Below are 27,587 nucleotides of genomic sequence, written 5' to 3' on the forward strand. Positions count from 1 at the left end.
TTTAAATGGATGTGATAATGCACAAAAGTGTGCATACTTGGTAAGTCTGTCAACTACCACCATGATGACACTCTTTCCCTCAGACTTGGGTAAACCTGTGATAAAATCCATTGAAACCTCCTCCCAACGTTGGCTTGGAATGGATAAAGGTTGTAATAGACCTGGTGTCTTAATTGTTTCAACTTTATTTTGCTGGCAAACCAAACATTCCGCCACAAACTTTTGAATATCTGATTTAAGGCCATCCCAAAAAAATTCCTTCTTAACCCTGTGGTAAGTTTTTAAAAATCCTGAGTGCCCTCCTAAGGGAGAAGTGTGCAATTCCATAAGAATCTTTTGTTTTAGCTGGGAATTCTTACAGAGGTATAAGCGATCTTTGTACCATAACGAATCATTTTTCCAGCTAAATGTATCAGAAGTACTGGAATCTTGTTGTAGCTTTTGAATAAGTGCCCACACTTCTTCGTCATTCTTCCATTCCTCCCTTGCTTCGTTTATCCAATCTGGTTGGATAATAGAAATGGCACACAACAATGCTTCCACATCCTCATCCTTTCTTGAGAGTGCATCTGCCACCACATTTTGCTTCCCTTTTTTGTAGATGATTTCAAAGTCATAACCCAACATCTTTGTGACCCACTTTTGTTGCTCTTCAGAGGATAATCTTTGTTCTAAAAAGTATTTAAGGCTATCATGATCCGTTTTTACCTTGAAGTGTCTTCCCATTAGGTAGGGTCGCCATTTCTTAAGTGCATGGAGTATTGCCAACATTTCCTTCTCATAAATAGCTTTGTTTAAAAACTTTCCCTTGATTGGACGACTTTCAAAAGCAATGGGTCTTTCATCTTGCATTAGAACAACACCAATTCCATTTCCTGAAGCATCACATTCCACAATAAAGGTTTTTGTGAAGTCCGGTGTAGCTAAGACCGGTGCTTGGCACATTGCCTCTTTAAGATGTTCAAAGGCCTTTGTTGCTTCTGAAGTCCATGAAAATGAATCTTTCTTCAATAATGTTGTTAGAGGTGCTGCTATTCTCCCATAATTCTTAACAAACTTGCGATAATACCCTGTCAACCCAAGAAATCCTCGCAGATGCTTTATGGATGTGGGGATTTTCCATTCCTTAATGGCTTTAATTTTGCTAGGGTCTACCTTAACTCCTTCATGAGATACAATATGACCCAAATATTCCACCTCCTGGACTCCAAAGAAACATTTGGATCTTTTTGCATATAATTGTTTCTCCTCCAATAGTTGTAGCACCCTGTCAACATGTTCAACATGATCCTTCCAAGACTTGCTGTAGATTAGTATATCATCAAAAAATACTAACACAAATTTTCTAAGGAATGGTTTGAAAATTGAATTCATCAAACCTTGAAATGTTGAAGGTGCATTGGTAAGGCCAAAAGGCATGACCAAAAATTCATAATGACCCTCATGAGTTCTAAATGCTGTTTTCGGAATGTCTTCAATCTTCATTCTGATTTGATGATATCCCGAACGAAGATCCAACTTGGTGAAGTAAATTGATCCATGCAATTCATCCAGTAATTCATCAATAACAGGAATGGGAAACTTATCTTTAATAGTGAGCTTGTTGAGCTCCCTATAATCTGGACACATGCGCCATGATCCATCCTTCTTGTGCACCAATACTACTGGAGCTGAGAAAGAACTTTGACTCGGTTGAATTATACCAGCCTCTAGCATTTCTGCAACCATACGTTCAATTTCACTTTTTGGACATATGGATATCTGTACGGCCTGATGTTTGGAGGAACACTTCCTGGAATCAGATGAATAGCATGATCATGATCACGCATAGGTGGGAGACCTTTGGGAGTCTCAAATACCTTGGAATGATTGTCCAGGACTTTTTGGAGATCTGGAGAAATAGATGATTCCAATGTGGAAACATCTAGCGAACATAATTGTGCAATTACACCTCTTTGCTCCTTTTTTAGAAGCTTTGTCATGCCATTAGAGCTGATTATCTTTCCTGGTTTCCCTGCAATACCCCTTAATTCAACTTCCTTTCCTTCCACAGAAAATTTCATGAAAAGTTCTTGAAAATTAAAAGCTATTGTACCCAAGGATTGTAGCCATTGGACTCCTAGTACAACATCAACACCTCCCATTGGAATGGAAAGCATTGGGCTAGTCAATACATATTCTCCCATGGATAGCTTGATATTATGGCACTTTCCAGAACAATTTATTGTTCCTCCATTTGCAATCATCACTTGACACTCTGGTGCTGGATATAGGAAGCAATTCAATTCTTTTGCTACCCTACAATGAATAAAATTGTGGGTGCTTCCTGAATCAATCAACACTATTACCTTTTTCTTCTTGATTTGTCCTTCTATCTTGATGGTTTGAGGAGTGGTAATTCCCGCCAATGCATTACAAGATATGGTCGGATTTATTTGTTCTTCATCTAGGCTTTGTTCCTGGAATATATCCTCTTCTTTTGACCTTTCTTGCTCCTTTTCTTCTTCCTCTTCACAATCTATGTAGAATAATTTCTTCTCAGCACACTTATGACCTTTTGTGTATTTGCTATCACAATTGTAACAAAGCCCTTTTGCTCTTTTTTCTTCCAATTGTTGTGGTGTCAACCTTGTAGGTTGTGGAAGACTATGGGCAACAACACTTCCGTCTTTATAGTTGTGAATGGTATGCTTCCTAGTTGCCATAATTTTGCTTTCCATTTTTCTTGCTAACCTGAATGCCTTCTCTAATGAATCAGGTTCCCAAAGGCGCACATCATGTTGGATATTATCCTTTAAAGACCCTATGAACACATCAATCCTATGCTCCTCTGGAATATCTTTTACCCTTATGTTCAATTTTTGGAACTCCTCAATGTGCTCCATTATTGAACCCTTTTGTTTGAGACTTATCAATTGGCTAAAAAAAGTGTTGCTTTTTGTATCCTCATAATGTGCTATCAATTCTTCCGTAAAAATTGCCCAAGTGATAAATTGTTTACGAGAACAAAGCCATTGATACCATACAAACTGATTTGGTTCCAAATATAAAGTTGCCATACGTACCTTTTGTGTGTTTTGCACATTATTGAGATCGAAGAATTGCTCCATCTGTAATATCCATGTGGCGGGATCCTTGCCATCAAACTTCCTCATATCGATTTTTGGAACATGGTGAGTCTTCGATCCAACATTAGAGTCTATGGAATCATGATTAACATTTCTTTTGTTCTCATCATGAGTTTCCTTTACTACCTTTTCACCATTAGTGACCCTTTCTTGTAGTAACTTCTTCAATTCATCCATCTTATCATCCATGCCATAATTTTTAGCGTCCATGCCATTCACCTTAGCTTCCATGCCATCCATCTTAGCTTCCATGCCCTTTATCTTAGATTCCACGCCATTTACCTTAGATTCCACGCCATTTATCTTAGATTCCACGCCACTTATCTTAGCTTCTGTTAGCTTTTGTGAGCGTGACATTTGTTGCACTTGTTCTTGTAATTTTGATATATCATGTAGCATTTCTTCCTCTTCTTCATGAGTCATGCTAGAGCTTTCAGGTTCCTTACTAGGTGTTTGCATTTTCTTTCCTCGGGGCATCAGTTACCGATAATAATGCTTTACTATGCCCTTTGAATTCCGTTAAACCAAGCTTACACAAAAATTAAAAAAAAACTACACACCTTTTTTCACTTTATATAAGCCTGATATTGATGATTACTCTGTAATTTCGGATCATCCAATTCTGAAATTGTTACCTGCAGTAGCCTTCTGCGTCCTCTTTCCAATGCCACAAGTCTGAGCCAAATTGGATTCTCCAAGGAAGAGTTATGTGAAATCTCCCACAGTGACTTGCTTTTAGACTGGTTCAGTAGAGCGAACTTGTACGACGTGCCACGAGTCACTGTTTCAACCTTTGAATCTGAAACACACATACAAGAAACTACAGTCCGTCCTCTTTCTGTACCTTTTTACGAAATTTCAATCCGATCCTCAGAGAGAGAGTTATGACGATTTTCCCCAGGTCACCTGTTTTGAATGTAATTCAGGAGTCTGCAAAAAGACCAACTTCCTCAGATCATATCTCCGAAAATATCAAGCGAAAAGCTCTGAAATTCGGACCCAAGGTTCAGCGCCGATTCCTCTCAAATGGGTTTTTTTTTCGACTTCTGAAACGTCACAGAAAAAAAGTTATAGCGAAAATTCCACGATGACCTGTTTGGAGCAGCGAAACCCTAGAATCCAAAGCTCTGATACCAAATGTTATGAAACCAGCTCAAGAAAAGATAGAAAAGATAAATCCACGCCTTAGAATTCAGCCTCTTCGAGGGGGCAACCTCCTTTACATTACATAAATGAACAATTCTTGGATGATACAAATGACAAAACCTCCTTTCTATATATAGGAGTCTAAGGAGTCACAATATAATCCAGCCGACCTAACAATAATAATATAAAGCCACAAAAATAACAATAGAGGGATTCTATGGGGCACAGAAATAACAATATGGGGGTAATAGGGGCACAACAATATAAATAGGGGGTATAACTACAATAGTAATGGGGTAATCACTAGTATTATAGGGACCCAACAACATCTCCTCCTGCTATCATATGTAAGGTATCAAGGAGATCCTCCCTTACTCCTCTAAGCAAGACAAGCTTTAGTGACTCAGGGTCAAGTGTGCATCTAGCCCTTTTGTAACTAAGATGGAATCTTTCTTCATAGTCTTCTAAGGATTCATCCTCGCCTATGGTCATCCTAAAAATCTCTTCTTTAGTATCCTTTGACCTATAGTAGTGCCTATATTTGTTGTTGAAAGTATGCTACATCTAAGCTCAAGTTGTGACGTTATCTCTAGGTAAACCCATGAACCAGTGCAATGTTGCATCCTTGAGGGTAGATGGAAATTTTTTTAATTTTGGCTCATCATATGCATAGTCATAGGTTCGGCATATAACAACAAACTCAAATAGGAAAGTGTCAGGGTCCTCTATGGTCAGGCCATTGAAATGAGGTAGAGTAGAGGCATATATTCTTCATCTTAGTGTCCCCATTGGTTTCCTTGATGGGGAAGGCACTCTCAATTCTCTCTCTATCTCCCCTGTCATTTTGGTTTCCAGCCATTGGTTCAGTAGGAATGGGTTCTTCCTCTTCTTCTTCCCTTCTAGGTTCTTCAAATATGTAAGGTTGCTCGCCTAAAGGTTCTTCCACTTCACAGTCACCAAAGAAGAGAGAAGGTTGACTGTTGGATGTGGTGGGGGTATTTGTCAAGAATTTCTGTAAATTTTCCATATTCTTATGAGGCATGGAAGGAAATGCTTTTGGGTTGATTTTTGTAAGATTTTTTTTAAAGCTAGAAGTTACTTGCAGAATGGAAAGGAAAGCATCTAATGAAAAATGAAAGAAAGGAAGCTACTAGATTACTTTTGCAGAAATAAACTAATGGAAGAAAATTGAAGACTAGAAGTAGAAGAAAGGAAAGTTAGAGACTAGAAAATAGAAGAAATCAATAATTACTTCTACTTATACACCTCCCCAGCAACGACACCAAAAAGTGATGAGTGGAAGAGCAATTGGAGGTTGAAATACTTGAAAGGAGGACATAAGGATGCAGTAGTGCATACGGATCATTGGATCGATCAACGAGCAGAAGATCGACGGTGGAGATCTTATCACGGGGTCTTAAGCGAATAATTGGATGAACGCGGTTAATGAAGCAGATGAATGGTGGAGATCGTATCGCGAGGTATTAAGTGAAGAGATGGGCGGATAGGGTAACGAAGTGATGAATGGCGGAAATTGTATCACGAGGAATTAAGTGAAGAGATGGGCGAACGAGGTAACGAAGTGCTGAACGACAGAGATATTTTCGTGGAGGCTTAAGTGACTAGATGGATGAACAAGGTGAATGTAGAGGATGAACGACTAAGGTATTATCATGGAGGTTAAGTCAAGATATGGATAGCAAAGATTGTATCGCATGAAAAAGGAACGTGCAAAAATGATGGAGTGGGTTTCTAAGGCAGTAAGTAGTTTCTCATTCTCCCTCAAGGCCATAAGTGGAATTCTGAAATTTCACATAATTAGCCTTACTGCGGGACACATAGCACAAGAAAACCACTTTTCTCACATGCTCTCGGGTGAATAACAGTCATGAAATAATCCGTACGATTTTGCACAATAGCTGTTGGATCAGGAGGGGCTGATCAATGATGGAGATCGGCCAAGCTAGTTAGCAATCAAGTGACACGATAACTGTTGGATTAGGTGAGGCAAATTGACAGTGGGGACTTAAAGTGCATAAAGTAAGTGGAATACTTCATCTGAGGTAGTAGTTAGAGAAAATAATGAATCAGACGATGATTGTGAAGGTTTGTTGTGGATCAGATGGCGAGGAAGCGATGCGTGAAGAACGTGATAAAGTAGGTTTTTAAATGAAAACGATAGAAAAACACAGTGAGGGTGAATGAGTAACTACATCGAATGAAAAACTGCATAGCTCATGTCAGAATCAGAAACCTATGTTGTTGGGGTTACGGAAGGGTCTCTTCCTCAAGTCATGGTCCCAAAGGGAGGAGATGTGGCCGAGACACCTACACACAACCTTATGGTGATCTTTTTTCCTAGATAACCTGTAAACTGAAAGAAGTCACAAATCGAAGTAAACTACAGTAAATGCATGTACTGAATCAAATGAAAAGAAAAACCATGAATAATCTATACTATACCCCTATAATGAAAATGAAGCTACTTGAGCAAATAAAACAAAAAACCATGAATCTACCAAAGAAAATGAACAGAACTAGGAAGCTACTTAAGCAAATGAACAAAACCAAAAATCTATGTTAGCATACGTGTACAGTAAAGAGGAGCTTTGGCTACTTGGGTTAGGCACTAACCCAAGAGCTTTAGCCCTCTGAGTTAACTCAGAGCTGGATTAAATAGAACTCATTCTCATTATGAAAACCATGGAGTATAGAACAAACGGTCACAAGTCTTGCAGCTCAGAAATAAAGAAAAGTTTTTATAATAGAAGTCCCAATCCTACTGAGGTCCTAAGCCTCTCTATTTATACCTTTGAAGTCTCTAACGACTTCCTTCCCATTAGGGACGCTTCGCTCTCCACTCAAGATAAACTGGTTTCTGCCCCTTTGACTTGCTCTCTATCTTTTAGTATTCAAAGTGATGGTCGTTTGCACTCCAAGATGAAGGAGGAATATTTGAATGGAGGGGTAGTAAATGAGGAGGGTTTACCTCCTATAATTACTCTCCCCTCTCTCATTCGAGTTTTGACCAAGGTATTTGCCATAGTTCCTTTCTTTTATCCTTTATGCCTGCATTTTTCCTTGCTTTTATCGTTTATTCCTGCATTACATGCACATTAGACCACAAAGCCAAATATACAACTCTAACTCATCTCATAAATACAATATCATCAAAAGTATGCAATAAGGTGTGAGAATAGTTGGTTTGACTAAGCTAGGAGGTGAACTAAGGCCAATTAAGGCCCATATAATTGCCCAATGATGAGGCTCATCAGCAGCACTATTGCACTGGAGGCCTTTGCGCATAGCATATCGGCAGCCTCTAATCTGCCGATAGCTAGGTTGTTAGATATCGTGCCAGCCTGTGATGCGTGGTTCTGCAACTCCTGCAACCTTGTCTAGATAGCTACAGGATTATCTACAACTATTCAAATTGTTGCAGGGCCTCCGCGGTGACATCCCTGACTATGTCATCGATATCATGTAAATCACACTTTTTTAATGTGATTTGGTCCAGCGAGGTCTTTGTCACCTTTGATTTCTTCCTAGGCCCTCCCTCCATTCTTCTTGAGGGCCCACACCGTGCTGCTCATCTATCTCCTCCTCAGTCTTAGATGAAGGTGACCTCACGTCTTTATGAGACCCTCACTCTGTCCCACCTATCTGCTTCCTTGCTTGCTGCACGACCTCATGCTCTGCCTAAGCCTTGTCAATAGCCTCCTTCATCCTCTTTTGGGCCAGCTGTGTCATCTTAGGCTTGGCCTCCTCCTTTTTCTTCTATGCGACATACTTTCTTCTACCCAACGCCAAATCTGTTGTAGAGCGCCAGTTTGTTGACCATTAATCAATCACTACATCAATGGCATCATCCATTGCCAGATACGGCAAGTCATACCATTTCCGCGTAGGGTCCTTCTACAACCTTATGAATACTCGATGGAAGTCTACTTTAAATTTGGCGTACCCTTGAAGGTTGGTGTACACCATGGGTGACAATCACGGCTTGCGATTGATGGCCATCTGGATATTAATCTCCATCAAGATCTAAAATATCTTGCTATCCCTAACTCACTGTGCATCCTTGTTCACCCATAATGAAGCGTACTTCGCTTCTTTAGGGAGGTTTGGCGTGACTGAATGGAATTGGCTATCCTCTGGCAACTCCCACGCTACCAGCACAATCGATAGCAAGAGCCACACGTAGTGGAATGTCTTGTTGAGCTCTTGTGCTTCGCAGCAGTTCACGAGGAGCTCTCTACGAAGGTAGTTCGACCAGTTGAACTGGACTCCTTCAGCGCACTGTGGTGCAGGTGCGAAGATAGGCATCGACACCTCATTGGCGCGACACTTCCTCGTTACTTTCCCTGTGAGGTGTGGCTACTTTCATAGCAGGGTCACATATGCTGGATATAGCGTATTCATGCGAATTCTTCACCCGTTTAAATTTCTCTTTCATGTACTCTGCGAGAGCTTGTTCGCCACCTTTTTTGCCAAATATCATGGCCGAATTCCCTCCTATATATGGCAGTCACGTTATCTGATGAATCAACCTATCAGTCATGGGTATCGGCTCCTCCAACAATAGATACCCACCATGCACAAAGCACAACAACTTCTTGATGACCAAAACTATCATCAGGGTGTAGTTGTAGTGTGGCACCCATAGCAGGTTGAGCAACCCTGCTTTCTCTACTCCCTTAAGCCACCTCCGCGGCTCTAATGTGGTCATTCCCAAATTCGTGTCGATGACGTGGTGCATCAGCTGCTTGGTTGTTATAGACATATTTGGGCACTACAACCCCAATCACATATGTTGATAAAACAAGGGCTCTTAAACCCCTAAAAGTGTTGTTCCACACCCTAAAATATCAAGGTCAACTGATTACATCATTTCCCAAAAGTTCTCCCTGAAAAACCACTCAGAACTGGTCAAAACTGGACCATACAGACTGCTCAGTGCTAAATGTGGGATGCATACTGGCTATTACACTGGCTAGGTGTGATGCATACTAAAAGAGCCTTCTATAGGGTGCGATGGGCGAGAGTAAACAAATGGCAGAGACAATTTGCTAAGTGGAAACCCAGAGAATCTTATAGAAAATTCTCATATGACACTTGCCTCTCTGAATTCGCCCAGGGATGAGTAAGAGATCATGAAATCTCCAAGTGGAACCAAGAACTATAAGTGAAATGACACTAATAAAAAACCCAAAAGCTGACTCACCCCTCTACAAATATCTATATATGGATCCCTCAGCTGAGAGATCTAAAGGCGAGAATTTTGTAATTTGTAAGGAAGTGTTTTTGGTTTCTCTTTGAAGACATTGCATTGTTGGGTGATCTTGCTTTTCATGAGGTGAAGAGGGCTTTCATGCTGGGAGGATGATGCTGGAGTAGACAGCTGGGTTGTAATCCTCTCTTCTACTTCTACTATCAATAAAGTTATTTGAGTTTTCCTCAATATACTTGTGTAGCTATCTTAGAAACAAACAATTCAAAGCAACTTATGCTTTCCTTTATGGATGATAGATAAGAGAGAAGCACAGAGCACCAACCTCAATCTTTCACTTGGCTCCTTGCTTGTTTCCTCTCTCCTTTGATAGAGCTTGTCTCTCCTTTCTCACTTGTCCCGCTTCATAGAACACCTGTGGAGACAAAGCAATAGAAAACCATCAAACCATAGAGATCTATAATACCATAAACAATGCAGAATCAGAAGTACATTAACCATACAATTGCATTCACAAATAGCAAGATTCACAAATACACAAGTATATGGAGGAAAACTCAAATAACTTTATTGATAATAGAAGTAGAATAGAGGATTACAACCCAGCTGTCTGATCCAGCATTATCCTACCAGCATGAAAGCCCTCTTCACCTCATGAAAAGCAAGATCACCCAACAATGCAATGTCTTCAAAGAGAAACCAACAACACTTCCTTACAAATTACAAAATTCCAGCCTTTTAGATCTCTAAGCTGAGGGATCCATATATAGATATTTGCAGAGGGGTGAGTCAGCTTCTGGGCTTTTGATTAGTGCCATTTCACTGATAGTTCTTGGTTCCACTTGGAGATTTCTTGGTTCCACTTAGAGAGGCAAGTGTCATATGAGAAGTTTCTAGAAGATTCTCTGGGTTTCCACTTAGCAAACTGTCTCTACCATTTGTCTACTCTCTCCCATCGCACCCTACAGAAGGCTCTTTCAGTATGCATCACACTTGGCTAGTGTAACAGCCAGTATGCATCGCACCCTTAGCAATGAGTAGTCTGTATTGTCCAGTTTTGACCAATTCTGAGTAGTTTTTCAGGGAGAACTTCTGGGAAATGATGTAATCAGTTGACCTTTATCTTTTAAGGTGTGAAACAACACTTTTAGAGGTTTATGAGCCCTTGGTTTATTGACATATGTGATTGGGGTTAAAGTGCCCAAATATGTCTATAACAGTTGCCCCCTAAAGCATGAGTTCGTAAATCTTCTGATGTCGGGTGAAATTCTTTATCATGAGGATATGAGGTCTCTCAAACTAGAAGGTGACCTATATAAAATACAATACAATACATTATCTTCATATTATTTTTATGATCTGGCTGAGGTGGGCATTCCCATGCTCACCTTTATAAATTCATTTTCATGTACATAGGATAGACAACTGCCTGTGTTGCAGACTGGTGATTCTTGTAGAGTCATCATCCCTTAGCTTGGATGATCATCTGTGCAGCTATGGAGTACATTTGATGTCTTTATTTTTCCTGAACATATCGCAGCTCGGATGGATGAAACTAGATCCGGGGTCTTCAAAACTCATTCAATCTTTGTCCGACGTACAAGTCGATCCATGTGAAAATATGTTCTAAAGTCGAACATGGAAAGACATCTCCTGATTACCAACCAATGATGTAAGTAGTTAAGAGGCGCGAGAGGAATCACCGATAATGATAATGACCCTCAAGGTACTACAGTACAATTCACGCGGTGTGAATATATGAGTCGATGTCAAACACAATGTAAAATCTTTCAGTCAAAGGCCATTGATGTAAACCTATCGCCGGAAGTGAGAAACTTGCCATTGAGACATGCAAGTTTCAAAGTATTGAAAGGGTTGTTCCTAAGTCAAATTCTTAGATAATGTGCTGATGTCGACAAGAAGTGACCCATCGTAGAAGGGCCTTAAGGAATCCCACATCTATGACACGAAACAAAAAAAAATGATTTTCTGGAGGTGAAAACGATCTGATGATACAAGGTTCAGGAATGGCGGTCATGAAAAATGGAGAGTGAAGGTATTGCAGTGGATGAGGTGTTAGTTGGGCTAGTGAATTCTCTGAATGACTTCTCATGAACATATTAGTGACACTATGATGGATTGGTAGTGTTAACCCCAAAAAATGGATGGTACAGAGGACCATGGTGATGTGACTAGTGAATGGAATAACCCAACCCGACTCAATCATGGTGATGGAGTGAAAGTTTCATGTTCAAGAGTGACCTACTACCAATGAAGTTCTTCAATTTTTCTTCCCTTTTTCCCTAGTCATTGCTGACCAGTACCTCTTTATTTTTTTCAAGCTTGAGGAGGATAACATATGCTTGTTCTATAATTTTCCCTTCGGGCAAACCTATCACTATGTTTCAGTGAGCCTAGCGACAGTGAAACTCGGTCTTGTTCAGATGGACAAGTTTGTCACTATTGTTTTAACGAGTTTAATGACAAAGATAACTCAGTCCTTTTCATATTTATATAGTTTGAAAAGAGACGGAAAGGAAACTCCAGTAGTCCTTTCTCGTGGCATCCCTTAAGTCTGAAAAAGTATAAAATAATATGAAAGGGATGACTTTTCGATATTTTTAGCGAGCCGAAAAAGACAAGCACTCGATATTTTTGTGAAATGATCCCTCAGGTCCACAAAGATTAAAATGTAGAGGAGTGATGGCGCTTCCCTTTACTTTAATGAGCTGGAAAGGCCAGTAGCTTAGCAATCTTTTCATATTTTATGAGTCTAAAAATAGCTTAAAAGAGACTTGTTTTTGAGGAACAAGTGTTGTATCTGGGTAGCAACTGGTTCCAGGTAAGTTTGGAACTTTCTCAAACATGGAAGTGTAAAGAGGGTGGCTAATAGAATCACTCATCGCAGCTGTTCCTCAAAAGGGTAAACAATCAACTGGAGACGTATGATCAGCTAAAAGAGTGGAGGTGATGGTAAGAACATGACCAAGGCTCAAAAGGCTGATAGAAAATGCAATCACAAAGGTTATTTACCGAGGGTGGATTCATTTTTTAATGAGCTTGAATCTTTAGAAACTATGCTCAGAGGCGGGTTTATTTTTCAACGAGCTTGAACCCTGCGATAACACTGCTCGTTCCAGTCATCTTTTAAAGATGTCTCTTATCAGTTGCGGTTCATTTTTTAATGAGTTTTCCCCATGAGAAACTTTGCTCATTTCCTTTTGTATGCAGGCTAGAAATGACCAACTACAATACTAAGAGTTAATGAACTACTGAGGTTAGGTAGGATAATTTCCTACAAAACATTTCCTTTGCTTTGTCGGGGCCGCTGACAAAGGTGAATGGTGGATCAGACCAATCACCTAACCTAAGTAGTTGAAGTTAGTAAAATACTACGGGGTTAGAGTTACGTTGGTCACTTTTCACTTGCATAAAAAGGTTTTCATGCCCCCAGGTATAAAGAAAAGTAGAGTTTCTAGGTTACCATATGGAAGTCCTTGCATTTACGCAAGATTGTTTCGTCTGCGGAGCAAACAAAACACTTCCTTGGCTTTGTCCATCGAAGTAGACAAAGGTGAATGGTATGGGTTGGCACTTCCAATCACATAACCTTCGAGGAGATCCTGTTTCGGATTGATCCCATATCCTACACAGAAATGGCGTTTCAGACCAATCATATAACCTACAAAGAGGAGATCCTATTTCGGATTGATCCCATATCCTACATGGAAATGGTGTTTCAGACCACTCATATAACCTACGAGGAAATCTATTTTTTCATCTAAGTTTGCCTGCCGAAGTAGACCAGGGTGCATGCCCGCTAAGCTCTGTTACATTCATCGAATCACTCACAGTAATTGGGTGGATCAACTGGAGGTTAAAGAGACATTCCTTATGCAAAGAGACCATTTAGGGATGGCATTTGACTTATAGCTGTGTTTGAATCAGGAAACAAACACTGGTCAACAAGCTGTACCATTTTTCCTTCATATGGGAAACACATACCCCGAAAGCGTGAGGAAACAATAGCTCCCATGTTGTAAATGTAGTCACGCCCAAGGAGTAGATTATAATCTAGCGGCCCTTGGACTACCATCACGTTTAGTGAATGTTTTTCCTTCTCAAAGTTATAGGTAAATTTGGAAGGATTCCTAACGGACGACTAGTTCCTTTATTGAAGCTTGACAAATTTCAATTTTCAGGCCAAAGCGATGGCAAACCAAGCGCTTTCCAAGAATTTGAGGAAAGGATACTCACAGAAGCCCCCTCATCTATGATAGTGCCAGCCATGATCATTCTGTAAACTTGTACTATGACTCTGAATGGCACATTAGATGGAAGGCAGGTCCTGCTAGTAGATTCCAATCAAAGCAAACGACTAGATTTCTTGAAGGACGGACCGAATAAATGACCGGATGAATATCTCGAAATGGGGAACTTCCCTCTTATGGTAAAGGAACAGGTAGATTGCCCCCATGTTCATCAGACTCTGTGTTAACAAAAAGAATTTGAACGGTGTCGTTCTCATTCTCTTTGGAGACTGTATCATCTGAAGGTGGACCTTCTGAAGGCAAGAATAGGTTGGCTGCTGTCCCGACCTATTGAATTTGGTCTGGTATGGACTCAGAGGGTTTATCTTCAATGATAGGCATTTCGATCGACAACAGAGGTATGTCAGTCAGATTTTCAACTTACGATGGACTTGGCAAGAGTTTCTTATATCCTGGCGAAAGTCGCTACAGTGAAGCAGGACGATTATCCAAGACACTCTTAGCTTCATCTAGAAAAGGATAACGGTGGAGGGCATGACTGCCTTCACACTATTTACAAGAAAATATAGATCTTACTTTTTGTACATTGACTTCATTTTCACTAGTCAATCGTGTACTCTCAACATGATCGACAGAGGTTGATGACACCAGATGGTGCAAGCAGGGAGACCAGTCTCTCAAGATCCGCAGAATGCAAGGGAAATCTCGATGAAAGTTGTTTCCTTTGGAAATTATGCATGGAGATTTGGGTTTGGAAGGTGCGGTGTGTGGATTTTCGCTGGACGATGCATGGTTTCCCCCTTGCTTGACTGGCTTCTTCTTCTTCTTCTCCTTCCCTTTCTTCTTCTTCTCAGTTACTTGGTTTTTAGTATCACTAGCTTCACCAATCGAAGAGGAAGAAGGAGAGGGAGAAACAAACGAAGTAGAAGGTGAGGGAGAAACTCTAGTATCATCTAGTTGCTAATTCGATTGCTGAGGAATTATGGTGTTTTGAATGATAGAGGTTGATAATAGCCATACCGGCAGGCCAATTGTGATTCCTGGAAGGGACAATGTAGCCATGTATGGAGCACCAATATCTCCTCAATAAGAGAAAGGACTAGGATTCCCCCCAAGGGGAAATCCTTGATTGGTGGACTCCATTACCTCAACCTAAGATCAACGAGGGAATAGGGATGTTATTATGAATTTAAATGAATTTTATGATGCTTTGACACAACTTTCTTTTTCAATTTTTAAGAGTCGAGAAAAAGCTAAAGGTGACTCTAGTCACCTTCAATTTTTAGAGAGCCTGAATTGACAAGTGCTCAGATGGACCTTTTCTTTTAGGGAGTCGAAAAGGAATGAAAGTGACTACTCTGGATATCTAGACAGAGGGATTACCAAATCAATCACAAAACTATAATATACACCTTGGTGGTGAATTAAAGAGAAATTACCAAGGACTTTACGTACGGTATTCAATCTTCCCGAATGTTGTGTTCAGTGCATTGCGATCGATAGAGCAGCAAACACGGCTTCCTAAGGATAAAGGATATCAGCCTATTATGGTCTCCCAATATATACTCAACGATACGGGGAGCACAAGTCTATACTAGCACTTGTCGTATCAAAGAGGAGGAATCACCCAATCTTTGATGAAAACGATAGTTACCAAGTTTTACGACGCCAGAATACGTCTCTAGCCTAGACTTCTAGATCTTGTGCGTTAAGTTCCAAAGCATTTTTATGTTCCTTGAGGTTTATTTTAGTGTTGATCTTTCTTAAGAAGTTTGTCTTTCAAGATTCACCACGTGATGTAGATGTAAAATTCCTAAATATGCAATCTAAAATGATAAACATTCGTTTATGTTCTTTTAGCAATGAAAATCCTAGCTACAAAGGAAAGAAGATTATGATTTTTCTTTCAGCAAAGAGCTTAGAGCACATACTAAATGAACTTTCCTAAATCATTTTCCGCATGCAGTCTAAATGCAAATGCACATGCATGTATTTTTTTTTTCCGTTTCCTTAATGTAAGAATGCCAAAAAAGGAAAAATAAGTACAGATCTGAACTATTTTCTTCAAAGCGACACTTCAACAATTTCTTCAAAATGAAAGGAAGACTAAAACGACACTTTCGATTTTGAATGGAATTTTTTTTTCGACACTTCAAATGCTGACAATTCAAATCAAATACAATGAAAAAAGTACAATAAACTATCTAGAAGAGGAAGACTTTATAACACTCTTCTTCTTGACTCAAAACGACAGTTACGACACTTTCGAATAAAAAGATGAGAGTTCGATTAAGCTACGTTTTGCAAAGGAAGATTGTAAATGATGAAAAATACATAAAAACATTCACAATTCTTGATCAATGGAGGTTGAATAATGTAAAGGAAGAAGGCCTCAACAATGATATACTGATCATGAACAACAAAACTAGTGAATAGGGCTGAAAACAATGAAGAAAAAAACAAATTCCAGAGTGGGAAACAGTCTCATTCAATCATCACACCTGTAACATACGGAAACAGGGATGCATCTCACCTGCATCACACAGAAGATGCGATGCATCCAGGTTGCACAGTTAAAGACAGTGCGATGGACTAGGGAGTGAAACTAAGCTTGTTTTTTGCTCAAAATTTGCAGCTAAGTTCAGTGATTTAGGTTGAGCAATGATGGAAAATAAAAACAAAGCCTAGGGGTATGATCTTATGAGGTTAATGAGCTACCAGAAGGGCACTTAGGATGTTTGCAAGTCAGATGTTCAGTTCATAAACCAACCCGAAGATTGACTAAAGTAGCGTTGATCTACTTTGCAGTTGCATAGCAAAAGCAGTTCAAAGGCTAGCTGGCTTAGCTTCAGGCTCCGTCTGTAGTTTATAAAGCAAACAAAAGTAACAAAAAAACAAACTATTCATTCCCCAGTGGAGTCACCATTTTGAGAGATTCATCTGGTCATTTATTCGGTCCCTCCTCTAAGCAATCTAGTCATTTCCTTTGATTGGAATCTACTAGCGCGATCCCGCCTTCCATCTAATGTGCCATTCAGAATCATAGTACAAGTTTACAGAATGATCATGGCTGACACTATCATAGATGAAGGGGCTTCCATGAGTATCCTTTCCTCAACTGCTTGGAAAGCGCTTGGTTCACCATCGCTTCTGCCTGAAAATCGAAATTTGTCAGGCTTCAATAAAGGAACCAGTCGACCGTTAGGAATCCTTCCAAATTTGCCTATAACTTTGAGAAGGAAAAATGTTCTCTTGAACGTGATGGTAATCCAAGGGCCGCTAGATTATAATCTACTCCTTGGGCATGACTACATTTATAGCATGGGAGCTATTGTTTCCTCACTCTTCCCGGTGATGTGTTTCCCGTATGAAGGCAGAATGGTACAACTTGTTGACCAGCTTTCATTTCCAGGTTCAAACACGGCTACCAGTCAAATGCCATCCCTAAATGGTCTCTTTGCACAAGTAATGTCTCTTCAACCTCCAGTTCATCGACCCAATTACCGTGAGTGATTCGGTGAATGTAACGGAGCTTAGGGGGCATGCACCCTAGTCTGCTTCGGCACATGAACCCAGATGAAAAAATAGATTTCCTCGTAGGTTATATGATTGGTCTGAAACGCCATTTCCATGTAGGATATGGGATCAGTCTGAAACATGATCTCCTTGAAGGTTATGTGATTGGAAGTGCCGACCCATACCATTCACCTTTGTCTATTTTGATGGACAAAGCCAAGGAAGTGTTTTATCTGCTCCGCAGATGAAACAATCTTACGTAAATGCAAGGACTTCCATATGGTAACCTGGAAACTCTACTTTTCTTTATACCTGGGGGTGTGCAAACCTTTTTATGCAAGTGAAAAGCAACCAGTGTAACTCTAACCCCATAGTATTTTACTAACTTCAACTACTTGGGTTAGGTGATTGGTCTGATCCACCATTCACCTTTGTCGGCGGCCCTGGAAAAGCAAGGGAAATGTTTTGTAGGAAACTGTCCTACCTAACCTCAGTAGTTCATTAACTCTTAGTATTGTAGTTGGTCATTTCTATCCTGCATACAAAAATAAATAAGAAAAGTTTTGCATGGGGCGAGCTCATTAAAAAATGAGTCACAACTGATAAGAGACATCTTTAAAAAATGACTGGAATGAGCAGTGTTACCACAAGGTTCAAGCTCGTTAAAAAATAAACTCGCCTCTGAGCATAGTTTCTAAAGATTCAGGATCATTAAAAAATTAATCCACCCTCGGTAAATAACCTTTGTGATTGCATTTGCTATCAGCCTTTTGAGCCCTGGTCGTGTTCTTACCGTCACCTCCACTCTTTTAGCCTATCATACACCTCCACTTGATTGTTTACCCTTTTGAGGAACAGCTATGACGAGTGATTCTATTAGCCACCCTCGTTACACTGCCATGTTTAAGAAAGTTCCAAACTTACCTGGAACCAATTGCTACCCGGATACATCCCTCGTTCCTAAAAAACGAGTCTCTTTTAAGCTCTTTTTAGACTCGTAAAATATGAAAGGATTGCTGAGCTGCTGGCCTTTCCAACTCGTTAAAGTAAAGGGAAGCACCATCCCTCCTCTACATTTTAATCTTTTTGGACCTGGGGGATCATTCCACAAAAAGATCGAGCGCTTGGGTTAATTGTATGGTTAATGAAATTGTATGGTTTGCGAGTTGTGAATCTAGCCTGACAACAAATTGGCGTATGCCATGGTTACTGGCATATATTACGTTCAGAATCCAACTATCTATCGTATGTTCCTAAGGGTCAAGATTTTGGAAAGGCAGTTTGATTCTATTCAATATCAACACATTTCCATAAACTTAAACACATTAACTGATTCATTAGCAAATTATGTGTTACACAGACATTTGCAGCATTTATAAAGGAAAAAGCATTTCGATCAACATTTGCATTAGGATCGCATAGCTTAACTGAAATAAAACTCCGAAAATCAAAAATATATATAGTTGTTTATAGTTTTGTACAAAATGTTCTGTGTCTAGGACAAAATTAGTCATATGACCCAAAAACTCAAAAATGCAGAAAAACACCCTAAAATAATGGTGTTGCTGATAGCAAGTCAACGCTTGTGCGATCATACGTAAGAGCCTAGTCCATCGACTCGGCACACCAGTGGTATGGCGCTGTAATCTCAAAGGTAACTCGTCGGTCCTCACATCCTGAATACAAAGGGTAAGACCCTCGATATGATCCTGCAATATTGCATGGGTCTTTGTTATGTCCAGATTGCGAAGGACAACCCTCCCTACAACCTCTCCCACTGGAACAGTAGCTGCTCCCCTCGGGCGCATTTTTAGTTGCACCAGTCCAATATCTGCACACATATACGAGTTTGATTAGTCTTGATAACCTTTAAAAGCACAAGAAAATTATAAAAGTAATGAACAGAGATATGGTCAGATATTCTTACCTATAACACCCCATTGCTTGCCAGCCGGTAACGCCAAATCCGGGTCGCCTCGGAAATCCATCCCAATGTATGGATACTCTACGAAGACCATCTCTTGACGGTCGAACCACTCAAAGAAGGCATCAGAGAATGAAATCTGTGACTGACCAGCATGTCTGGCCATGAGATCGACCCATCTCTGCATCCGTGGTTCCCTTGGTGCTGGCAATCCGAGTGAAATGTACTGTGGCTGCATCAGTGGAATCCTCTCCAAGGCAAAAGCTATTAGAACGGAACCATAACCAAAGTTCTTGGATCTTCCATTCTTCACCTTGGAAAGTTGTTCTTTTATAACCAGAAGTACTGCATCACACCAGTTGAATACCTTTGGTTCAAGGCATTCCAGGGCATACTGCATATAAGACCTGTTGGCCAAATGAAGAGCCGCACTACCAGCCAATCTAGCAAAGGTGAATAAAATAGTCCTCAAGGACCAGCCAGTAACATAACGAATACTGATCTTGCCGTCCCTTCTCGGCTGAAATCCATCTCTACAAAACTGACGAATATAATCCCTCACAGAGTCACCCCCATAGGCAGATCTTGATAGTGAGAGAGGGGCACCACGCCTCAATAAACCAATCAAAAAGTAGATGTCCTTAACTTTCAAAGGGATGGATTTGCCTCTAATATGGAACACCTAGTTGATAGGATCCCATGCATCGAAAAGATATTGCAACAAATTGATTTGTTGCCTCATGTTGGATATGCGGAAGAATTTGAGCAAGCCACAGTTTCGAAATGCAGTAACCGTAGCCGGATCATGTAAGGCAATCATGTCCTCTTCTTCATGCTCACATTCGCGCCATGTAACAACCATCTTACTCCGATGAATTTTTGAAACACAAACAAGAGATGAATTAGGATCCCGATTTGGGCAAAAATAGGCAAAAATTTCATGAGAAAACACTGCATAAACTTTCCCTCCTATGCCCATCACACCCTACCTGTGTACAGGGTGAGATGCATACTGACTGGCCAATGGCCAGCTCAGTATGCATTGGACTTTTCGATGCATACTAGGTGCGATGGGGAGAGAAAGAATTGCTCAAACCCCTGGGGCCCAGAAGAACAAGACAAGTTGCTCAGAATCATAAAAGGAAGGAATACAATTGAAGAGCTCAGGGTTAGCTCATACCTGGTCCAGACAGCTCCGAAAATAGTCCATTGAATCTCCCAGAATCAACTGATGAAAATCGAAGGGGAAAATGCCTCCAGAGCTCCAACAATCCAAGATTTGAATGAAATAGTAAAAATGAGAGGTAAAACTACTTTTATGTTACTGTTCACGTAATTCAAGTAAGATGTTAGTTTTTAACTCATTTTTCAAGCATGTATTTGCATTTCTAATCAATTTGATGGAGTATTTGAACATGTAGTATGACCGTCAAAAGAATATAGTGTTAATCATAAATTGAACATCTCTGACTATTATCTCGAGCAGTGTTACCGCAGGGTTCAAGCTCATTAAGAAATAAACCTGCCAAATGAGCAATGTTGGCACAAGGTTCAAGCATATTAAAAAGTAAACCTGCCTTCAGTAAACGACCTTTGTGATTTCATTACTATCAACCTTTTGAGCCTTGGATGTGTTCTTACCATCACCTCCACTCTTTTGTTCGATCATACTCTTCCACTTGATTGTTTACCCTTTTGAGGATCAACTGCAATGAGTGATTCTATTAGCCACCCTTGTTACACTGCCGTGTTTGAGAAGTTCCAAACTTACCTGGAACTAGTTGCTATGCAAAAACGTCACTCGTTCCTAAAAAACGAGTCCCTTTTAATCTCTTTTTAGACTCGTAAAATATGAAAATATTGCCGAGCTATTGGCCTTTCAAGCTCACTAAAGTAAAGGGAAATGCCATCCCTCCTCTACATTTTAATCTTTTTGGACCTGAGGGATCACTACACAAAAAGATTGAGCGCTTGTCTTTTTCGGCTCTCTAAAACTATCAAAAATTCATCCCTTTCGTATTATTTTATACTTTTTCAGACTTAAGGGATTATGCCACGAAAAAGGAATACTGGAGTTTCCTTTCCATCTCTTTTCAAACTATTTAAACATGAAAAGGACTGATTTATATTTCTCATTAAACTCATTAAAACAATAGCGACAAACTTGTCCGTTTGGACAAGAGTGAGTCTCACTGTCGCTAGGCTCGCTAAAACATAGCGACAGGTTTTCCCGAAGGGAAAATTATAGAACAAGCATATGTTATCCTCCTCAAGCTTAACAAGAATAAAGAGGTACTAGTCAGCAATGACTGGGGAAAAAGGGAAGAAAACTTGAACAACTTCATTGGCGGCAGGTCACTCTTGAACATGAAACTTTCACTCCATCACCACGATTGAGTTAGGTTGGGTTATTTCGTTCACCGGTCACATAACCATTGGTCCTCCGTACCGTCCATTTTTGGGGTTAACGCTACTAATCCATCACAATGTCGCCGATATGTTCAAGAGAAGTCATTGAGAGAATTCACCAGCCCAGCTAACACCTCATCCATTGCAATACCTTCACTCTCCATTTTCCATGACCACCATTCCTGAACCTTGTATCATTAGATCATTTTCACCTCCAGAAAATCATTTGCTTCGTTTCGTGTTGTAGATGTGGGATTCATTAAGGCTCTCCTATGACGGGACACTTCTTCTCAACATCAGCACATTATCTAAGAAGTTGACTTAGGAACAACCCTTTCAGTACTTTGAAGCTTGCATGCCTCAATGGCAAGTTTCTCACTTCCGGCAATAAGTTTACATCAATGGCCTTTGACCGAAAGATTTTACGTGGTGTTTGACATCAACTCATATATTCACACCACGTGAATTGTACTGTAGTACTTTAAGGGTCATTATCATTATCGGTGATTCCTCTCGCACCTGTTAATAGCTTACATCATTGGCTGGTAATTAGGCGATGTCTTTCCATGTTTGAATTCAGAACATCTTTTCACATGGATCGACTTATACATCAGGAAAAGATTGAACAAGTTTTGAAGACCCCGGATCTAGTCTCATCCATACGGTCTGCGATATATTCAGGAAAAATAAAGACATCAAATGTACTCCATAGCTGCACAGATGATCATCCAAGCTAAGTGATGATGGCTCTACAAGAATCACTAGTCTCCAACAACAGACGATTATCTGTCCTATGTACATAAAAATGAATTGATAAAGTTGAGCATGGGACTGCCCACCTCAACTAGATCATGAAAATAATATGAAGATAATGTATTGTATTGTATTTTATATAGGTCACCTTCCAGTTCGAGAGACCTCGGATCCTCATGATAAAGCATTTCACCCAACATCAGAAGATGTACGACCTCATGCTTTACGTGGCATCTGTTATAGACATATTTGGGCATTGCAACCCCAATCTCATATGTCGATAAACCAAGGGCTCTTAAACCCCTAAAAGTGTTGTTCTACACCCTAAAAGATAAAGGTCAACTGATTACATCATTTCCCAAAAGTTCTCCCTGAAAAACCACTCAGAAATGGTCAAAACTGGACCATACAGACTGGTCAGTGCTAAGGGTGTGATGCATATTGGCTGTTACACTGGCCAGGTGTGATGCATACTGAAAGAGCTCTCTATAGGGTGCGATGGGTGAGAGTAGACAAATGGCAGAGATAGTTTGCTAAGTGGAAACCTAGAGAATCTTCTAGAAACTTCTCATACGACACTTGCCTCTCTGAATTCGCCCAGGGATGAGTAAGAGATCATGAAATCTCCAAGTGGAACCAAGAACTATCAGTGAAATGACACTAATCAAAAACCTAGAAGCTGACTCACCCCTTTGCAAATATCTATAAATGGATCCCTCAACTGAGAGATCTAAAGGCGGGAATTTTGTAATTTGTAAGGAAGTGCTGTTGGTTGCTCTTTGAAGACATTGCATTGTTGGGTGATCTTGCTTTTCATGAGGTGAAGAGGGCTTTCATGATGGGAGGTGTTAGGTTCCTATACCAATAGGTTTCATTTTTCATGATTGACAGTGGAAGTGCCAAATATGTTCATCTTTGATGCTACAAAGGTTCCATATTTTCTATGCAGATACACAGAACTAAAAAAATGTGAAGAGGATATGCCCTAAAAGAATTATCAAAGGGAAAAAAGAGTAAATTGGTCTGAAACAAAAATAAAAAGGAACCCCAAAGAATGAGCAGGAAAGTGGCCACTCAAAATGCCACTACTATCCTATTTGCAATTCCACAATGTGCAAGTATTGATGTTTATCACTGGATGGGTGGCCCAACAGTTCAATCTGGACCATGCCATGTTTAAATTGATGTTGTAGAATAGCGAAAGAGTATCTGTCCAAATAGTTCAAGCTTCGAAAATGAGTAGCTAGGTAGGGAAGTTAAGGAGCCCAACTGCTTAATCTGGGCCCTTGGAAGAAATAAGGGTACATTTAGATAGGAAGGCAATCAAAAGAAAAGAGGACAATCAGGATTTGCAAGTCTAAGTGCACCCATCCAAAAGGAAGAAAAAATGTTAGGTGTATTAGGCTGGGTAGGTAGTTTGAGGTTGCAGAAGCAAGGTTTTGATCACCTGACGTATTATCCAATCAGAGCTCATCTCATCAATGACAGAAATGTCAAAGCAGTGGTTTAATGGGAGAACTATGGAAGCATGTCTAACTCCCTTTCACCCCCCCCCCCCCCCAAAGTTTCTTACTAATATCCCCTTGAGGACCTTGGCATTTGCCCAACCAGTCCTGGTTTCACTTCATTCTTGAGAGATATCAAGTCAAGTTTTGGCTTTCTTTAATAAAAAGAAGCCACATTTCTGGTGTAAAATCACTCCTCCACATTCCTTTCACTTCTGATGTCTAAGTTTCAGTTAGTAAACTTAGCCTCTCCCCTACTCTTTCACCTCACAGACTCATATTAACTTCTAATTTTATTATGTAGCTCCCTAAACTATGTTCCCACCCCTATTTTTACAAAAAATCATATAAAAAACCACAAAAAATACTAAATATCCTACCCTAAAGCACTATAGCTTTGTAACATAGTTTTGGGAAATAATAGTCCATTTGGGACTATTATGAACCCTTCCGCATCCTAACCCTGGGATTAATCTAACCTCTGGTTAGATTAATAGCCTATACCTACTCCTCTACCCATCAAAACCTTATAGTTCTGCGCCTTCACAGTCATTTTCCCAAGGTTTAATGTTTAATAGTTTTGATAAACATTGAATTAATCCTTATCCACACAGAAAAACCCATAACCCGTGTTAACCAAAGTTTTTCACCCAACACGACGCATTATTATTTTAATATTTGAGCGGGTCCCGTGCCTAACTGTCTGTTGCCTCGCCTACCCTGTCCGCCATCTGATTACCCACACCACAGATCAATGGTGGGCGGTCGTTCTTGCTCCCCGATCTGCCGGAGGATAACGTCCGGGGGATGGGCGGTTTCCTTGCCATACCCCCGCTACCTATCGTCCTTCCGGCATGTTTGGAGTCCCCTCCCCCAATACCGCCTATGCTAAAAAGTGGTGCTTGAGGAAAACGGAAACCGCTCCCTCGCCTCTGACGTCAGTGCTACGTCCTCATGACGTCACCTCCGCATCCCTGCCGCTGCTCTGTGTCACTACTACTTCATGCACCTGCGTCCCCACCCTGCCACCGTGTCCTGTGCGACGTCGTCACCCCGCTAGATGCCACGTCACCCTGTTGTACCCAGGAACCGTCGATGACGTCATGCTGACGTCATCGCGGGAAAGCACCAAAAGCGCAAATCTACCAAATTATTATAAAAAACACGCATTTTGACCGTTTTTTAGTCATTTTCATTGGTCGTATTGGAGAGCTACTTGTGTCGTTTTCGTCCGTTTGTGTCCAGAATTCAAATTCAACCAATTGCATCGTTGTTGTCTCCACATTCGCTACCATTATTCACCATTGAACCAGTCCAGTTGCCCTCGGCGCCATTTTAACCAGGTATTTGCCCAATTTCGCCTGTTTGCCCATGTTCTTGCCATTTTTCTCCATTTTACATGCTTAAAACCTGCCAATTCCAAAATTCAAATCACTCATATGCCTAAATATTTCCCAAACTCACTCATTACTCTCCCCCATTAGAAAAAAACCTTGCAAACCCCTGTCCATTCACAATTTCATCGTGGAAAACAATTTTGAAGCTCGGGTTCCCGACAAAATTCCATAACAAGCTCGGCATTATCCTTTTCTGCTACATTCCACTCAAAAAACTTAAGTAATTGGTCTGAAAATTATCCCCTTTCCCCTCTGCATTTTGCCTACAGTCTTTTTATCCATAGAATTCATCAAGGGGAAGAGAAATTGGTTTGTAAACTCTGCAAATTTTTTCTATTTCATCATAGTTTCAGACAGTCAAGACTGTTGTCACATTTAAGCTCAGTCCCCAGTTCCTTTGCTAATCCTCACAAGCAAGTTTGTTCAACAAGTTGTTGCCTTAAATCTTTATTTCAAGCAAAAGCTCAGAGAATTTCAGAATGGCCACCCCAAAAGCTCTAAACATCACTCCTATGAATCCACCAAACAAAGAGCTTGAAGCCATGCCCCTAGCTGATAAAGATTGCCTCATTCAAGATTTGGTTGGGGACAGGAATCACTTGCAAACCTTCTGCCAATTGAGAAACAACTTTTTGAGAAACTGTGACATGTATGGCATATGGGAGTCTAATTTACCTTCTTACTTCCTCCCCTATGTTAATATTTTTCCTGAGATTATTCGTCTGTGTGCTGAGAACTATGAGCCAACTCAGAGAGCTATCAAGTCTCCATCTGGGAGCATACTTTATCATATTACTCCTAACTCTATCATCCAGATGTTAAAATTCAAACAGACTCAGCTATTGTTTCCTTTCTCTATGAACTACTTGCTTGATGAAGGCTCCAAGCTCTCCAGCTCTGAGATTGCAAGAATTGCCAACACATTCACGAGGGCAGACCGCCAACCTACTGAGCCACCTCCATTCCTATATGTCAACTTCAATGAGGTGGGCAAGCTGCTTGTAGATATGATCTCTTATGTGTTGGGTTTTAAAACAAGTTAGTACATTGATGAAAAAATGTTGGTTCTGTTGTCTGCATACAGCCCAGGACAGCCCCCTGCTGTCAAGTATAACTATGCCAAGTTCATAGCCAATAAAATGCATGACCAACTAGTGAAGCTGGATAGGGAGGGAATCTTTAAATATTCGTCATATATCTATCATTTATTCATGTATTACCAGTCTGAATGCTTCCAATGCCCCATCAAGAAGTTGGATTCTAAGGGTGAAAGAAGGTCTGTCATCTTTTGGTCATCAGTTTTTCATGAGGTTCAAAACTCTCCATTTTCCTACTGTGAGTTCATTGACCAATTTGTATACCCAGTCTCTTGTCTCCTAATGAGAACTCCTCCTCCTAGATTATCATATGACATGCAGAAGATCTTGCAGCTGTCCAAGAATTACAAAATAGGTGATTGGTATCTCTACCAAAATCACACTGTCATTAGAATTTATGGCTGTGATCTATGTCCTTACAGGCTCCCAAGATATGTACCAATGAGACTTTTTGCGTTAGAATATTACAACCAACTCATCAATTCATACCTCACTCATTTTCATAGTGCCAAGAAGAAAGCTCGCCTGAAATTTAGAGACCATCTAGGCCCCTTTATTATGAACAAGAAAGAGGGTTGGCAAGATGCTGACCAAATATTGGGGCAGAAACTCAAGCTGAAAAGAAGTTTTTGGTAGGTTCCTTATGACCTGGATGGCTTTATTAGTTCCAGAAGAGTTAAATACAGGCTGACAGCATATTAGCATTGTAGAGTCCCACAAATTGAACAATATGCCAACCTAGATGAGTGGCTGGCAGGGACACTAGCTGAGGAGTTTACTCATGAAGAAATTATGGAGCAAAATGTCAAAGATCTAGAAAAAACTCTTGACTTGGTTTCTTTTGACCAGGTAACTTTCAAATTGCCACAGCAAGTCGGAGAAGGTCCATCTACAGCTCTAGCCTCACAAGTTGCCCAACAACGGTCTACACCAGCAACAGGTACAGCAAAAGGAAAAGAGCCAATGGATGCAGAGCAAGAAATGTTTGCAAAACAAACTACCACCTCAAAGGAGAAAACTCAAGAATAAGCTCCTCCACGGAAAACAGAGGCACTACAAGTGCCAATATTGCAAACTCCTGCTAATGAAGAAAGAGGTAAGAAGCGAGACCGAGAGGACTCTACACCTGCTAGTGGATCTGCACAGCAACCTGAAGCCAAGAGGCAAAGAGTTGATCCTCCAGTTGAGGAAGAAATTAGTGAAGACATCCT

Source organism: Pinus tabuliformis, chromosome 9 (assembly GCF_031772625.1).
Source record: "Pinus tabuliformis cultivar Carrire ecotype Pingquan chromosome 9, CPIR1, whole genome shotgun sequence".
Classification (NCBI taxonomy): domain Eukaryota; kingdom Viridiplantae; phylum Streptophyta; class Pinopsida; order Pinales; family Pinaceae; genus Pinus; species Pinus tabuliformis.